The sequence below is a fragment of the Triticum aestivum genome, chromosome 2A (assembly GCF_018294505.1).
Source record: "Triticum aestivum cultivar Chinese Spring chromosome 2A, IWGSC CS RefSeq v2.1, whole genome shotgun sequence".
NCBI classification, from domain to species: Eukaryota; Viridiplantae; Streptophyta; class Magnoliopsida; order Poales; family Poaceae; genus Triticum; species Triticum aestivum.
Genome location: NC_057797.1, coordinates 462,778,471 through 462,797,615, shown reverse-complemented (window position 1 = coordinate 462,797,615; position 19,145 = coordinate 462,778,471).

The window sequence follows — 19,145 nt, the reverse complement described above, 5'->3', positions numbered from 1 at the left end:
GGTGTCTAACTTAAGGGTGCGGGGCCGCAAATTCGCCACGGAAGCAGCGCTTAGATGGCTATCTTTTAGAGTTGTGTGGGTTGAAGGTACTACCGCCGCCGGATCTAGATGACGGGGAGTCTTTGTGGATTGGCCCGGGGGCGGCGCAACCACGGCAGTGCGGTGGGGTGGGGAGCGGGGTTTTGGCTGGGGCTACGGACGGCGGAGGCAGGCTGCTCTGCCGTTGGTCGCTGGCTCTTCGGGGAAGATTCCGAACAGTGTCAGCCGGGAGGCACAAGACGGCCAGCCATCCAGCGTAGATCGGACAGTACCAAAATAAAATAAAATCTGGTGACCCCAATTTAGTCTTCAGTCAACAGATGTGTGACCACTCTCATACCTTGCTGTTGATCTCTTAGTGTATTTCTTCAGATCAAAGAGATATGTCGTTCTTAACATTGTGCGTCATCTGCATCTTCAGACACACCGTCTTCCAACTCACCGCAGCTGCTCCAACAAGGGAAGCATACACCAGAAGGGAGCTATAGTCCCCACTCAACAGTTCCCTGCATCGAATGCGCGTGCCCGACATGGACATCCACAACCACTGCAGGGCCATCGACAAGTCAGCACATGATGCTCACTCCTATGGATGGCAGCCAGATAGGTTGTACCCTCATCTTACTTGTGTGCAACATTTATGGCTTTGTTATTCATCTAAGCATGGAAAATAGATCATCACATTTCACTATATATTCATGCTGATCTGTTACGGGTCTTGTTCAGGAGTTAACACTGTTCCATAGTTCAGCTAAGATACTTGTTCTTTAGGTAACGCTATTCCATAGTTATCATCCATCAGCCAATGCTATCCCACAGGCTGGAGATTATAGTATTATACCACTTCTAGTATTACCTATGTTGTTCTTTAATACTTTTGTGTGCCATCTAGTTAATCTCGAGTATAAACGATACATATTCTGTAGCTTTCATCTGTGTTCTCCCTTTAGTTTATGAGACGTATTGCTGCTAGTTAACCCCAGTCCTACTATTTATGTCGTCTCCTATAGGCACTCATTACATAAATCTAACTACTAGTTGTCTTCCATGCATGTCAGATATAATTGCACACACTGATATATCCACATGAACCTCACGGAGCAATGTAAAGGCCAATAAACTTGATGTCAATGATACCCAATATGATGGAACATGTAAAGGCAGTTTTTCAGAAGACTTGCAGAAAGATGATGAATCCTCTTCACCCCACAAGGTCCTTGCTCTAACTTGGCCTGTGATATGGGTACAACATGCATATAATGTCCTGCAGTGTATCTACTCTATTGCAATGCCATGTGCTTAGCATGCTGATCATGCATGTAAATATGTCATGCCTTCCTGTTTTTCAGTACCTATTCCATTCATGATAACATGTTTTCAAATTCAAGTACTGCCATTCTACTCTATTGCAATGCCATCTACTTAATTTGGACATCATGCTTCTAAATATCTTATGCATTGTTATTCATCAGTATGTACTTCATCTGTCTACCATACCATGTTTTTTTACATTGAAGTGCTGTTCTAGTGCTCTGTTGCAATGCCATCTTATTTTCCCAATCATACACGTGTATGTTGCCTTAGTTATTTCTGTATGTATTCCGCTAGCACACAGTTTTACATTCAACTACTGTTTTTTTGCTGTGTTGTCATGTCATATCCCTAGCTCTTACACCATACTCCCTCCGTCCGGATTACATGTTGCCGAAATGGATAAAAAAGGATGTATCTAGAACTGAAATACGCCTAGACCCATCTATTTTTTTCCGGATGGAGGGAATACATGTCAATATGTTATGCCTTTCTATTCTTCAGTACCTATTCCATCTCTCTGTTGTCGCATGTTTTATAATTAAAGCACCATTCTTCTATACAAGGCATGCAAGGGAAGACGACTATGTTAGAATCTGAAGGGTTACAAACAAGGCCTTTGCAAAAGATCCAAACGCCAGGAGATAATAAACCAACTCCAGTTTTTATAGATACTGCTCCAGCACAGAGAAACCCAACTCCTACTGATAATAAGCAGATTCCAGTGGCCAAAGAACTAGTCCGCTCCAGTCCAGCAAAAATATGTCAACTCAATTCTAAGAAGCGTGTGCGTATCCTTGCATCATGAAATTTTATAGCATGCTGATCATATTTTCTACATGTTTCTTACCCATCTCTCTTTTAGAAAATAAGCTTAACAGATAGAAGAATTTCTGCAATGGTATCGTTTATGAGGAAAGATTCTTGCAGGAATTCTCTGTGCTCCAATGTAGATGTAAGTACCTGTTGTATATCACTATATTTTTACATCAGCATGTATTTTGTTAATCGGCGTGAATCCAACCTTTATCTGATCTAAATTTAGTTGTAGCAAAATGTATGATTAAAGGCCACAATGTTGATTTTTGTAAGGAAAACTGCCTGGTAGTTTTGCATCCTGAGCTGCATGAGTGTACTATCTCATATCAGTGGGTTTGAATACTTTGGTTCTGCAGTGGGTTTTTCAGTGTTTTTTTACTGTGTTGTCCTGTCGTATCCCTAGCTCTTACATCATACTCCCTCCGTTCCGGATTAAATGTCGCAGAAATGGATAAAACTGGATGTATCTAGAACTGAAATACGCCTAGACCCATCCATTTATTTCCGGATGGAGGGAATACATGTCAATATGTCATGCCTTTCTATTCTTCAGTACCTATTCCATCTCTGTTGTAGCATGTTTTATAACTGAATCACCATTCTTCTATATAAGGCATGCAAGGGGAAGACGGCTATGTTAGAATCTGAAGGGTTACAAACCAGGTCTTTGCAAAAGATCCAAACGCCAGGAGATAATAAACCAACTCCATTTTTCATAGATACTGCTCCAGCACAGAGAAACCCAACTCCCACTGATAATAAGCAGATTCCAGTGGCCAAAGAACTAGTCCGCTCCAGTCCAGCAAAAGAATGTCAACTCCATTCTAAGAAGCGTGTGCGTATCCTCGCATCATGAAATTTTATAGCATTCTGATCATATTTTCTACATGTTTCTTACCCATCTCTCTTTTAGAAAATAAGGTTAAACGATAGAAGACTTCCTCCATTGGGATCGTATTCGAGGAAAATATCTTGCGGGAATTCTCTGTGCTCCAATGCTGATGTAAGTACCTGTTGTATATCACTATATTTTTACATCAACATGTATTTTGTTAATCGGCGTGAATCTAACCTTTATCTGATCTAAAATTAGTTGTAGCAAAATGTTAAAGGCGCCAATGTTGATTTTTGTAAGGAAAACTGCCTGGTAGTTTTGCATACTGAGCTGCATGAATGTACTATCTCATATCACGCACATTACTGAATTGTAGTGCTTCTCTGGTTGCCCATTCATTCATTGTGTCAATGTTGCTTTCGTATTACCTTACCTGGCTGATGATAGCTGTGCCATATTGTGTTAATTTGGTGTAGGCTAGTTGCCCAAACGTTCGTTGTGTCAATGTTGCTTTCCTATTATCTGACTTGGCCAATGATAGCAATGCTAGTGTGTTAATTTTGTGCAGGCTGCTGAAGATAAGAAGACAAACTCTGAAAACAGCAAGGCAACCCCATTGTTTCTTTCCAGTAAATCTAGGCCAGGTAATATGGCAATAACTCATGATTAATCTGTTTGGTTCCCATCCTAATTTATGTTATGATGCAGTGGTCGAGACACTCTCCACTATCAATAATACAAGCCTGCCAAAATCGCCATCTGAATCTGTTCAGTATCCTCTGTCTCGAATGCAATGGAATAAATGTATGTTTGTGAACCAATTAATGGCTGAAGCAATGATGGAAATGGTGGATGAATCAGAGGTGCAGAGTCGTGCGACACAACAACTGATCAATGTTTTCGGAGATAGTGTAGCAAAGCAGCAAGAACTTGCCCACATGCTTATGGGCGTCATCTGTGCTAAGGTTGCAGATTGTGACGTTGTAGATGGTTAGGTTCTGCTCATTTATTTGCACTGGCATCAATCTTTGATTGCCCAGTGGATGTAATTTCCTGTAATATATGCTGGATGTGCAACGTTATTCCCTGTATGCCGTACCTTTGCTTGATCGGTTTTGGTCCTGTACATAATTGCTCGTCGTAATGGGCTCAAATTGTCTAATTTGGCCTAAATACATGAACGAACTTTAGTGGGCCCATTAAGTTAATGGGCCGTTACTAGGCCGAAAGTTAATGGTCGGCCCTCTTACCTCCCGGGTCGTTAACAGGCCGACATCGAAGCGGGCAACATCTGGCCCCAATTTATTTCACAGGCCATTAATAGGCCGTTACTAAGTTTGGGCTACATATGGCCCAACTATACTGTAGGACTTTAGCAGGCCGAAAGAGACAACGGTCTTGTACTGGACCATGAAGAGCATGGGCCGCTAAGAGGCCGAAATTCAGGTTGTATTGTAAACGGCCCAACTGTGTTGTGGGCCTTTAGCAGGCCAAAAGAGAAACCGGGCTGGTATTGGACCATGAAGGGCATGGGCCGTTAAAAGGCCAGAACTAAGGTCCGACTACAAATGGCCCAACTCATTTATGGTTCGTTAACAGGCCGAAAGGCACACATGGCCGGGAATTAGCCCAACACATAAATGGGTCGCTAAAAGGCCAAAACTCAGGTCCGACTACAAATGGCCCAACTGATTTATGGGCCGTCAACAGGCTGAAAGTGACACCGGGCCAGAAATTGGCCCAACACTTAAGTGGGCCGCTAAAAGGCCAAAACTCAGGTCCGACTACAAATGGCCCATCAGATTCATGGGCCTTCAATAGGCTGAAAGACACACCAGGCCGGAAATTAGCCCAACATTTAAATGGGTCGCTGAAAGGCCAAAAGATGTACATCCTGAAAATTGGCCCATCCATTAAATGGGCCGTTAACAGGCCGAAATCTCATCGGGCCGATATTGAGCCCAAATATATAGCGGGTTGTTAATGGGCTCGCACTGACGATGGGCTGCAATGGTGTCAAATCTTTAACGGGCCATTGATGGGCCGAATTAGCACATCTCGTATGGGTCGTGGGCTTAAATGGACCTGACACAAGTAGGCCTTATATGGGCCGGCCTGCTAATTTTTACTGGGCCGGCCTTTTTCACCGGAATGGGCCACCGTTGGGTCGTGCCACGTGTCGACCTATCATAGGCGCCTCCTGTCCAATGAGTGGATGACATCTGTCCCAACGGTGAGGCAACACGTGTTTCCTGTGGCCAATGATGATTTTACACGTGGAAAATCCCCATTGGTCCGGGCTGTTAAGGGGTTATCGGATCCAAAACCGGACCCGATAGCTTAACAGCGTTCCGTTATGGTGGATGCCACGTGTCGGTCACCCTTGACGAAAGCACTTTTGTGACGCATGATTTATTGTCATGGAAGTGGAAACTTTCGTGATGATAATTTTGGTGATGTCATGGAACACTTCTACGACAACACATGTATGACTATCTTGATTCTGTCATAAAATCGTCATGGATGTACATGCATGACAAAAAACGTGACCTACTGTGACAAACACGGATCATCATGGAAGTGTATTTTTTTGTAGTGGAAAGACCATCTTCATCCTACGCCTCCCACAGATTGATAAACCTTAGGTCATCCACTTGAGGGAAATTGGTACTGTTCTACAAACGTCTGCATTTGGAGGTCCAACAACGTCTACAAGAAGAAGGTTGCATAGTAGACATCACCGTCACAAGCGCTCGGGGCACTCACGGCTTCAGCGTTGGATCGAGCACGTCGTGGCCCTTCAGACCATGGCGGAACATGTGGCTGATCTCGAGTCCGACGAGCCCGCCATTGACCTTTATGATGTGCTCCACGAGGACTCCGCCGGTGAGTCTGGGTGTGAGAGCATTGAGTCCATGGCCAAAGCCTCGTGGTTGATAATGCGGAGCATCACAGGCCCCCAGGATACTCCAACCCCTGGGAGGGGCACGTGGGCACTTTGTGCGGGCGTGGCAACGATGTTTAGGGGGTTGATCACATTCCCCATCATGAGCCGTATGTCCCTCAAGCTCTCACTCGGGAGCAGAGCGACAAGATCTGCCGGAGGAACGAGCAAGCGCTGCACACCCCCATCACCGGGACAACTCCTGAGGCCATCGCCCTGGTGTCGGTGCGGCTGGTGATACGTCTCTAACGTATCTATAATTTTTTATTGCTCCATGCTATATTATCTACTGTTTTGGACATTATTGGGCTTTATTATCCACTTTTATATTATTTTTGGGACTAACCTATTAACTGGAGGCCGAACCCAGAATTGATGTTTTTTGCCTATTTTAGGGTTTCGAAGAAAAGGAATATCAAACAGAGTCCAAACGGAATGAAACCTTCGGGAACATGATTTTCTCACCGAACTTGATCCAGGAGACTTGGACCCTACGTCAAGAAACAAAGGAGGAGGCCACGAGGTAGGGGGGCGCACCTACCCCCCAGGCGCGCCCTCCACCCTCGTGGGCCCCCTATTGCTCCACCGACGTACTCCTTCCTCCTATATATACCTACGTACCCCCAAACGATCAGAGACGGAGCTAAAACCCTAATTCCACCACCGTAACTTCCTGTATCCACGAGATCCCATCTTGGGGCCTGTTCCGGAGCTCCGTCGGAGGGGGCATCCATCACAGAGGGCTTCTACATCAACACCATAGCCTCTCCGATAAAGTGTGAGTAGTTTACTTCAGACCTTCGGGTCCATAGTTATTAGCTAGATGGCTTCTTCTCTCTTTTTGGATCTCAATACAATGTTCTCCCCCTCTCTTGTGGAGATCTATTCGATGTAATCTTCCTTTTGCGGTGTGTTTGTTGAGACCGATGAATTGTGGTTTTATGATCAAGATTATCTATAAACAATATTTGAATCTTCTCTGAATTCTTTTATGTATGATTGGTTATCTTTGCAAGTCTCTTCGAATTATCAGTTTGGTTTGGCCTACTAGATTGATCTTTCTTACAATGGGAGAAGTGCTTAGCTTGGGGTTCAATCTTGCGGTGTCCTTTCGCAGTGACAGTAGGGGCAGCAAGGAACATATTGTATTGTTGCCATTGAGGATAACAAGATGGTTTTTTTATCATATTGCATGAATTTATCCCTCTACATCATGTCATCTTGCTTAAGGCGTTACTCTATTTTCATGAACTTAATACTCTAGATGCATGCTGGATAGCGGTCAATGAGTGGAGTAATAGTAGTAGATGCAGGCAGGAGTCGGTCTACTTGTCTGAGACGTGATGCCTATATACATGATCATACCTAGATATTCTCATAACTATGCTCAATTCTGTCAATTGCTCAACAGTAATTCGTTCACCCACCGTAAAATACTTATGCTCTTGAGAGAAGCCACTAGTGAAACCTATGGCCCCCGGGTCTATCTTCATCATATTAATCTTCCAATACTTAGTTATTTCCTTTTTTTACTGTGCTTTTATTTTACTTTGCATCTTTATCATAAAATACCAAAAATATTATCTTGTCATATCTATTAGATCTCACTCTCGTAAGTGACTATGAAGGGATTGACAACCCCTTATCGTGTTGGTTGCGAGGAGTGATTTGTTTGCGTAGGTACTAGGGACGCACGTGCAACCTCCTACTGGATTGATACCTTGGTTCTAAAAAACTGAGGGAAATACTTACGCTACTTTGCTGCATCATCCTTTCCTCTTCAAGGAATTCCAACATAGTGCTCAAGAGGTAGCAAGAAGAATTTCTGGCACCGTTGCCGGGGAGGTTCGCGCAAGTTAAGATTTGACTCCCGACAACGAGCCATTTCTGGCGCCGTTGCCGGGGAGTCTACGCATCACAACCCTTATCTCCCGAATTACATTATTTGCTATTGGCCTCTCGTTCTCCTCTCCCCCACTTCACCCTTGCCGTTTTATTTGCCCTCTCTCTCTCTATCCTCCTCTTTCTCTATTTGCCTCTTTTCCATTTACTTGTCATTATGGCGAGTCCTCTATCTTCTCCGTTGTCTCCCGAGAATGAAGTTCTAAATTTTAAGCAAAGGGAGGGAGAAAATTTAAAAGACGCTTGGTATAGAATTTGCAATGCTCAAAATAGATCTACCAGGAAGCAATCTACTTCCGTTCTTCTTCGCAATTTTTATGTAGGCGTTGCTCCTTGGTACAGATATGTCCTTGATACCATTACCGGAGGGAATTTCTTGGGTAGCCACACTTTTTATTCTTATAATGCTATGATAGATTTATTTGGCTCACCACCTCTTTCGGTTAATGGAACTGTATTAACTTTGGAGCATGTAATGCAAAGGCTCGAAATTATTGAAAATAAGGTTGCTACCGTAGAGTCAATTGAAAATTTGGATAAAAAGATCCACAACTGAATCTCTCAATATGGATCTAAAGTAGGAGTCACTTTGAAAAATATTAAAGAGAAGGAACCCATACTTAATGAGAAAATTAATCATGATTCCACTAGAATCAATAAACTTGAGGGTATCATTACCAACTTGGGAACCAATTTTTCTTCCGTAAAGAATACTCCAAGTCCTCCGACTAAAGTTGCCAAGCTTATGTATGTTCCTAAAAATAAGGGTGAATCCTCTAGTAAGGAAACTGCGGATCTCAAATCTATAAGTATTCATCCCAATCTTGTTGCTATCATTAAGGAACCATTTGTTACAAATGAATTTTTCGATCTTGTCCCTAAAAGTTTGATAATAACTAAAAAGAAATAAAGTCCTAAGGATGGTAGATGCCTCATTGAAGAATTACCAACCAAAGATGGCAATACCTAGATCCATCCTTGCTTTTTATGCCTAGCTAGGGGCGTTAATCGATAGCGCTTGTTGGGTGGCAACCCAATTTTATTTTTATTCCTTGCTTTTTGCTCCTGTTTAGTAATAAATAATTTACCTAGCCTCTGTTTTGGTTGTGTATTTTGTGTTTAATTAGTGTTTGTGCCAAGTAGAACCGTTGAGAAGACATGGGGAAAGTCTTAATATCTTGCTGTAAAAAATAGAAACTTTAGCGCTCACGAGAACTGCTGCCATTTTTATTTGGAAAGTGATATTTAGTTCATTCTTATTGAAGATGATTAATAGATAAATTCCTCACGTCCAGAAATTTATTTTAGAATTTTTGAGGTTCCAGATCTTGAGCTAGCTACAGATTACTACAGACTGTTCTGTTTTTAACAGATTCTGTTTTTTGTGTGTTGTTTGCTTATTTTGATGAATCTATGGCTAGTAAAATAGTTTATAAACCATAGAGAAGTTGGAATACAGTAGGTTTAACACCAATATAAGTAAAGAATGAGTTCATTACAGTACCTTGAAGTGGTCTTTTGTTTTCTTTTGCTAACGGAGCTCACGAGATTTTCTACTTTAAGTTTTGTGTTGCGAAGTTTTCAAGTTTTGGGTAAAGATTTGATGGATTATGGAACAAGGAGTGGCAAGAGCCTAAGCTTGGGGATTACCATGGCACCCCCAAGATAATATAAGGACACCTAAAATCCAAAGCTTGGGGATGCCCCGGAAGGCATCCCCTCTTTCGTCTACTTCTATCGGTAACTTTACTTGGAGCTATATTTTTATTCACCACATGATATGTGTTTTGCTTGGAGCGTCTTGTATGGTTTGAGTCTTTGCTTGTTAGTTTAACACAATCATCCTTGCTGCACACACCTTTTGAGAGATCCATACATGATTTGGAATTTGTTAGAATACTCTATGTGCTTCGCTTATATCATTTGAGTTATATAGTTTTGCTCTAGTACTTCACTTATATCTTTTAGAGCACGGTGGTGGATTTGTTTTATAGAAACTATTGATCTCTCATGTTTCACTTAGATTATTTTGAGAGTCGTAAATAGCATGGTAATTTGCTTAAAAATCCTTATATGCTAGGTATACAAGATTAATAATAAAATTCTCTTATGAGTGTGTTGAATGCTATGAGAAGTTTGATGCTTGACAATTGTTTTGAGATATGAAGATGGTGATATTAAATTTGTGCTAGTTGAGTAGTTGTGAATTTGAGAAATACTTGTGTTAAAGTTTGTGATTCCCATAGCATGCACGTATGGTGAACCGTTATGTGATGAAGTCGGAGCATGATTTATTTATTGATTGTCTTCCTTATGAGTGGCGGTCGGGGACGAGCGATGGTCTTTTCCTACCAATATATCCCCCTAGGAGCATGTGCATAATACTTTGCTTTGATAACTTGTAGATTTTTGCAATAAGTATATGAGTTCTTTATGACTAATGTTGAGTCCATGGATTATACGCACTTTTCTTCCTTCCACCATTGTTAGCCTCTCTAATACCGCGCACCTTTCGCCGGTATCATACACCCACCATATACCTTCCTCAAAACAGCCACCTTACCTACCTATTATGGCATTTCCATAGCCATTCTAAGATATATTGCCATGCAACTTTCCACCGTTCTGTTTATTATGACACACTCCATCATTGTCATATTGCTTAGCATGATCATGTAGTTGACATCGTATTTGTGGCAAAGCCACCATTCATAATTCTTTCATACATGTCACTCATGAGTCATTGCATATCCTGGTACACCGCTAGAGCCATTCATATAGAGTCATATTTTGTTCTAAGTATCGAGTTGTAATTGTTGAGTTGTAAAATAATAAAAGTGCGATGATCATCGTTATTAGAGCATTGTCCCAAGTGAGGAAAGGATGATGGAGACTATGATTCCCCCACAAGTCAGGATGAGACTCCGGACGAACAATAAAAAAAGAGGCCATAAAAAAAGAGAAAAGGCCCAAATGAAAAAATGAAAAAATGAGAGAAAAAGAGAGAAGTGACAATGCTACTATCCTTCTACCACACTTGTGCTTCAAAGTAGCACCATGATATTCATTATAGAGAGTCTCTCATTTCGTCACTTTCATATACTAGTGGGAATTTTTCATTATAGAACTTGGCTTGTATATTCCAATGATGGGCTTCCTCAAAATGCCCTAGTCTTCATGAGCAAGCAAGTTGGATGCACACCACTTAGTTTCTTTTTGAGCTTTCATATACTTATAGCTCTAGTGCATCCGTTGCATGGCAATCCCTACTCACTCACCTTGATATATATTGATGGGCATCTCCATAGCCCGTTGATACGCATAGTTGATGTGAGACTATCTTCTCCCTTTTTGTCTTCTCCACAACCTCCATTCTATTCCACCTATAGTGCTATATCCATGGCTCACGCTCATGTATTGCATGAAGATTGAAAAAGTTTGAGAATGTCAAAAGTATGAAACAATTGCTTGGCTTGTCATCGGGGTTGTGCATGATTTAAATACTTTGTGTGGTGAAGATAGAGCATAGACAGACTATATGATGATGTAGGGATAACTTTCTTTGGCCATGTTATTTTGAGAAGACATGATTGCTTTGTTAGTATGCTTGAAGTATTATTTTTATGTCAATATGAACTTTTATCTTGAATCTTTCGGATCTGAATATTCATACCACAATTGATAAGAATTACATTAAAATTATGCCAAGTAGCATTCCACATCAAAAATTCTGTTTTTATCATTTACCTACTCGAGGACGAGCAGGAATTAAGCTTGGGGATGCTTGATACGTCTCCAACATATCTATAATTTTTGATTGCTCCATGCTATATTATCTACTGTTTTGGGAATTATTGGGCTTTATTATCCACTTTTATATTATTTTGGGACTAACCTATTAACCGGAGGCCCAGCCTAGAATTGCTGTTTTTTTGGCCTATTTTAGGGTTTCGAAGAAAAGGAATATCAAACGGAGTCCAAACGGAATGAAACCATCGAGAACATGATTTTCTCACCGAACATGATCCAGGAGACTTGGACCCTATGTCAAGAAACAAAGGAGGAGGCCATGAGGTAGGGGGCGCACCCTCCACCCTCGTGGGCCCCCTGTTGCTCCACCGACGTACTCCTTCCTCCTATATAAACGTACGTACCCCCAAACACTCAGAGACAGAGCCAAAACCCTAATTCCACCGCCATAACTTCCTGTATCCACGAGATCCCATCTTGGGGCCTATTCTAGAGCTCTGCCGGAGGGGGCATCCATCACGGAGGGCTTCTACATCAACACCATAGCCTCTCTGATGAAGTGTGAGTAGTTTACTTCGGACCTTCGGGTCCATAGTTATTAGCTAGATGGCATCTTCTCTCTTTTTGGATCTCAATACAATGTTCTCCCCCTCTCTTGTGGAGATCTATTCAATGTAATCTTCTTTTTGCGGTGTGTTTGTTGAGATCGATGAATTGTGGGTTTATGATCAAGATTATCCATGAACAATATTTGAATCTTCTCTGAATTCTTTTATGTATGATTGGTTATCTTTGCAAGTCTCTTCGAATTATCAGTTTGGTTTGGCCTACTAGATTGATCTTTCTTGCAATGGGAGAAGTGCTTAGCTTTGGGTTCAATCTTGCGGTGTCCTTTCCTAGTGATAGTCGGGGCAGCAAGGCACGTATTGTATTGTTGCCATCGAGGATAACAAGATGGGGTTTTTATCATATTGCATGAATTTATCCCTCTACATCATGTCATCTTACTTAAGGCGTTACTCTGTTTTCATGAACTTAATACTCTAGATGCATGCTGGATAGCGGTCGATGAGTGGAGTAATAGTAGTAGATGCAGGCAGGAGTCGGTCTACTTGTCTCGGATGTGATGCCTATATACAGGATCATACCTAGATATTTTCATAACTATGGTCAATTCTGTCAATTGCTCAACAGTAATCCGTTCACCCACCATAAAATACTTATGCTCTTGAGAGAAGCCACTAGTGAAACCTATGGCCCCGGGTCTATCTTCATCATATTAATCTTCCAATACTTAGTTATTTCCTTTGCTTTTTTACTTTGCTTTTATTTTACTTTGCATCTTTATCATAAAAATACCAAAAGTATTATCTTATCATATATATCAGATCTCACTCTCGTAAGTGACCATGAAGGGATTGACAACCCCTTATCGCGTTGGTTGTGAGGAGTTATCTTTTGTGTGTGCAGGTAGTAGGGACGTGCGTGCAACCTCCTACTGGATTGATACCTTGGTTCTCAAAAACTAAGGGTACTTACGCTACTTTGCTGCATCATCCTTTCCTCTTCAAGGAAATCCAATGCAGTGCTCAAGATGTAGCAGCTGGCCACTTTGGCTGAGAGCGACCGCAGAAGGAGTTGGATGACCACACTCGCTAACAACCTAGTTCTAGTCGGCACAAGCGCTAGTTGAACTAGAATGATCAACCTCGGAACTACCAGGTACTCAACACCCCACTACAAAACCTGGTGGCGGCAACGAGGATCGCCAATTATATCCGGCCCTCCGGCTCTATGACCATGGAGGGGATCTGCCAGATCCAAGTGCTCCTAAAGACAACCCTATCGCAGAACGCGGTGGTGTCACAATCTTGAGATCACATTCACAGCGCATCGGTGCATGCTGATACGATTTAGTCGGCTCACAACCTACTCAGATTGGGGAGGTGCCGGACTCCGCCCCCTCAAGGGACCAATATGGAGACCAGCGACGTGACCGATTCACTTCCCTGAGGCGGCATGACGATTATCATTGCACGCGGAGGTCCCCTCCACAGGACGTCTCATACGGGTGCCAGCCCTATGACGACAGGCATCCACGTGGGGACAATTGACGATCGAATCCTCCGCACCATACAGAAGATCTCTGAGACTCACGATTGAACGTGAGATCCGTTCTCGCATAGAACCTTGTTGATCGGGGCCGGGCCCTAAGAGAGGGCCTCGACACCGACGTCCTGAATGGATCCGCTCCCTCTGGTCCCGAGTGCTTCAGCTGGTACATTTGGGTCACAGGAATCCCCAATACCTTCGAGTTAGCGACGACAATCAACAAATTCACCTGCGAGTCGAAGCCCGATATTTCGTTGGAGGATTACCGATTGGTAGTTCAGATTGGCAGTGGCAACGACAATGTGGCCATGAAGCACTTGTTGCTGATGCTTGAGTGATCCGCTTAGGCTTGGCTCAACCAGCTCCCACATGGCAGCATATACTGGTGGGACGACCTAGCCCGGGTCTTCGTCAAGACCTTCGAGGGCACATGCAAGTGCCCAGGTGGCCTGGGAGAGCTGTAGCACTGCGTCTGGAAGCAGAACGAAACTCTCCGTGAGTATACGGTGATGGACTACCCTCTGCAACAAGTTGAGAATGTCATCGAGCACCAGGCGGTTTGCACTTTCAAGGAAGGCGTCAGATATCGTGAGTTGACCTTGAAGTTTGGCCAGACTGAAATCCTGACTCTCAGTCGGGTGATGGAGATAGAAAGTCGTTACACCAATGGCGAGGAGGACGACCGACTATGAAGCGGCAAAAGCTGAGGCGGAGATGCAAAACAGTCGGACGGTAACAAACGTAAGAAACACAAGCAGAAGGCCGAGGCGACCGAGAATGCTGAGGCTGCAACTCTGGCTGGCCAAAGCAAAGGAAAAGGCCAACTAAAGAAGAAGGAATGGGCAGGCAAAAATAAAGTCACTCCAAAGAGTGACATCCTCGACCAGCCCTACGAGATCCACACAAAGAAAGATGAGGAAGGCAACCTGATTCTGCCAAAGCACACCACTCGGGAATGTCGGCTCCTCAAGCAAGAGATGCATAAGGACCCCTCAGGGGGCAAGGGTAAGGACGATGACGATCATAGGGACAAAGGTACCTCCGGGTACCCCAATGTCGAGAAGTTCTTGATGATTTTTGCTAACGTCGAAAGCAAGAGCCGACTGAAGGTTGTCAACCGAGAGGTCAATATGGAAGTTCCAACTATCACAAAATATCTTGACTGGGCCAAGACGCCCGTCACCTTCAATCAGTCAGATCACCCGTCCCACATACCAACCCCTCGGCGCTAGGCTTTGGTGGTCGATCCGGCTGTAGGAGGGGTCCGACTACGCAAGGTCCTCATGGACGGCGGCAGGGGGTTCAACATCATCTATGCCGACAGTTTGGAGGCAATGGACATTCCGATGCCCCGGCTCAGCAAGAGCAGCATGCAGTTCCACGGGATAATCCCCAGGAAGAAGGCTAAGTCACTTGGGCAAATCGCCCTTGACGTTGTATTAGACGGAGAGAAAAACTTCTGGAAGGAGCGGCTGAACTTCAAGGTGGAAGACTTCTAGAGTAGTTACCATGATATCCTAGGTAGGCCATCCTACACATGTTTCATGGCCAGACCATGCTACGTGTATCTTAAAATTAAGAGGCCTAGGCCGAATGGCGCGATAACCGTCAAAGGTAATCGGAAGTTAGCTAAAGAGTGCCTGCAGAAAGGCTCCCAGATCGCTGACGAGTAGGTAGCATTGGCGGAACTGGACGAGTATAGGAAGGCATTAGATTCGAGTGATCTGCTAAAGTCCAAGAAGCTGATTGTGGAATCCGCTTTCTAGTCGGCCGGTGAGACAAAGCTGGTGCACGTTCGCTCGGAAGATCCAAATGTTGTCCTGACCAACATTTCCTCAACGCTTGACAACAAATAGGAAGGCAAGCTCATCTAGTTACTCCCTGAGAACTAGGACATTTTTGCATGGAAGCCTTCTAACATGTCAGGTGTTCCAAGGGAACTAGCTGAGCATCGAATCCGAGTGGACCCAAAGATGAAGCCTGTCAAAGAGCACCTTCAACGCTCTTCCACTGAGAAGTGCAAGGCGATCGGCGAGGAAATCACGCGGCTCCTAACTCCCGACTTCATCCGAGAGGTGTACCATTCTGAGTGGCTCACCAATGTTGTCATGGTGCCCAAGAAGAACAACTCCCTATGAATGTGTATTGACTTCAAGCACATCAATCGGGCATGCACGAAGGATCATTTTTCTCTACCCCACATAGACCAGACAGTAGATTCTACTATCGGGTCTAAGAGATTATCATTTCTAGATGCATACTCTGGGTACCACCAGATCCGAATCTATGGCCTTAATGAAATAAAAATACGTTCATCACCCCCATTCGGGTGTTTTTGTTATATCTCGATGCCAATCAAATTGAAAAATGTTGGAGCTACGTTCTAGCGCATGATTCAGAAATGGTTGCGAAAGCATATCAGTCGGAACATTGAGGCCTACATGGACAACATCATGGTCAAGTCCAGGGAAGGTTCTGACCTCCTGAAAGACCTCGTCGAGACCTTCGCGAACCTGCACCACTTTGGGATAAAGCTCAACCCGGCTAAATGCACTTTCGTGGTTCCCGCTAGCAAGTTACTTGGCTTCCTTGTTTCCGAACATGGGATCGATGCCAACCCCGAGAAGATCGGCGCCATAATACGAATGAAACAGTGAGAGCGTTTACATGACATTCAGAGCCTCATGGTTTGTCTGGCAGCCCTGAGTAGATTCATCTCATGACTCGATGAAAAAGCCCTGCCGCTTTTACTAATTGATGAATAAATCAGACAGGTGCAAGTGGACACCTGAAGCACAGGCGGTGTTCCAGGAACTCAAAGCCATGCTCTCCACCCATCCGGTGCTTGCTACTCTAGGCAGCAAAGAGCCTTTGCTCTTATACATCGCGGCTATGAGCCAAGTTGTTAGCACTGTGCTCACTGTTGAGCGTGAGGAACAAGGCAAAGCCTTCAAACTTCAATGGCCAGACTACTACATCTCGGAAGTTTTGACCCCCCTCCAAACAAAGGTACCCACACTACCAAAAGTTGGTACACAGGATTTATCTGACTGCAAAGAAGGTGGATCATTACTTTCAAGAGCACTCGATCACAGTGATAAGTGACACTCCTTTGTCTGAGATCATGAACAACAGATACGCCACGGGTCGAGTGGCTAAATGGGCCATCGAGCTCCTTCCTTTGGACATCAAGTTTGAGGCCAAGAAAGCCATCAAGCCCGCCCCGAGTCTACCAGAGCAGTAGACTATGTTCTTTGATGGCTCCAAGGTGCTCCATGGTTCAGGAGCTGGAGTGGTCTTGGTGTCCCCCAAAGGCGACCGGCTCAGGTATGTGCTTCAGATTCACTTTGATTCCTCTAACAATGAGGCAAAGTATGAAGCTCTTCTTTATGGGCTACATTTGGCAATCTCCCTTGGTATCCGCCGACTGATAGTCTATGGCGACTCAGACCTAGTGGTGATTCAAGTCATGAAGGAGTGGGATATCCGAATCCTAGCAATGAGAGGCTATTGCAACGCCATCAGAAAGTTGGAGAAGAACTTCGAAGGACTGGAGCTTCATCACATCTCGCAGCTCGAAAACCAAGCGGCTGATGACTTAGTCAAGATCAGTTCCACTCGAAAAGCGATCCCAAAGAATGTGTTCCTGGAGCACCTGCACTCTCCGACTATCAAAGAAGATCCTTTCATGGAAGAGCCCCCACAGCCAGTCGGACCATCTAATCTGACTAAAGTTGACATTCCCGCAATAATTGACTTCGTCCAGGAGATTCTTGTGATCACTCCTGAGTGGACCGAACCATATGTTGCATACTTTCTCAGCCAAGAACTCCCAGAAGATGAGGTTGAGGCTCGTCAGATCATCCGTCGATCGAAAGCCTTCAACATTATAGGTGAACAACTCTGGAAGAAAAGCACCTCCGGGGTCACTCTGTGTTGCATTTCGCCAGAAGAAGGGCAACATATCTTGCAGGAGATTCACTCGGGAACCTATGGTCACCATGCTTCCTCTCAGACGTTAGTCTCAAAGGTGTTCTAGGTAGGCTTTTATTGCCCCGCGCTAACAAAGTCGCCCGAGACATAGTGGACCAATGCTTCGGGTGCTAGTTATATGCGAACTAGTCGCACAAGCCAGCGTCCGTGTTGAAGACGACCCCCTTACCTGGTCATTTGCCGTATGAGGACTCGACATGATCGGGACCCTCCATACCGGAGCGAGCGGATTCACTCATCTGTTGGTGGTAGTGGATAAGTTTACCAAGTGGATCGAACCGAAGCCCATAAAGAAGCTAGACTCGCCGATTGCCATCAAGTTCATCGAGGAGATATTCTTCAGATTTGGAGTCCCCCACGGCATCATCACGGACAGTGGGTCCAACTTCGGCTCAGAAGAATTCCACGAGTTTTGCTACTCCCAAGGCACCTGGGCGGATTACGCCTCTGTGGCTCACCCACGGTCGAATCACCAAGCAGAACCGGCGAATGGGTTGAACTCCAAGGATTGAAACATGCTTTATGCACGACCTGACGCACGCTACAGGGTCCAGGGTCACTGATCTACCATCGGTCCTCTAGGGCTTGTAGACTATCCCGAATCGATCCACAAATTGCACTCCGTTCTTCATGGTGTGCGAGTCAGAAGTGGTCTTGCCGAGTGATCTTCTGCACAATTCCCCAAGTGGATTTTACTCAGAGGCCAAAGCTGAAGAAGCATGATAGGGTGGCCTCGACGTCCTTGAGGAAGAGCCTGAATTAGTGCTTATCAGGTCAATTGTGTATCAATAGGATCTGTGTCACTATCACGATAGACACGTCAGAGGGCCTGCCTTTCAGGAAGGTGATCTCATCCTCCGAATGGATCAGCAGAAGCCCCACAAGCTGGCGCCCCCATGGCAAGGGCCTTTTTCCATATCGAAGGTCCTGAACAATGGAGCCTATCGACTCTACAACTTCAGCAAGAATATAGAGGAGCCCTGAGCCTGGAACGTGGATCTGGTCCACAAGTTTTACACCTAGAATAAAACTCTTCAATGTAATAGCTTTCCGAATGAAATTAGACGAATAAAAGTCTTACTGTTCCTGTATATCGTCTAATTTGGCCTAGTATTGTGTTCTCACTCTGGTGACTAACAATGTTCGGAAACTAACACACATACCCCCAGCGGGTGAATCGGCTTAGCTACGAACCGGTTTTTTCCTAAGTTAAAAACATTCTGAGTGCGGACATGCTCCACACTCGGGGGCTTAGCTGTGAACCAGTTTTCACCAAAGTTAGAAACATTTTCAGTGAGGACATCCTCCACACTCGGGGGCTTAGCTGTGAAGCGTTGTTTCCTAAGTTAAAAATATTCCGAGTGCAAACATGCTCCACACTCAGGGGCCTAGCTACGAACCACTTTTCGCCTAGGTTAAAAACATTCTGAGTGCGGACAT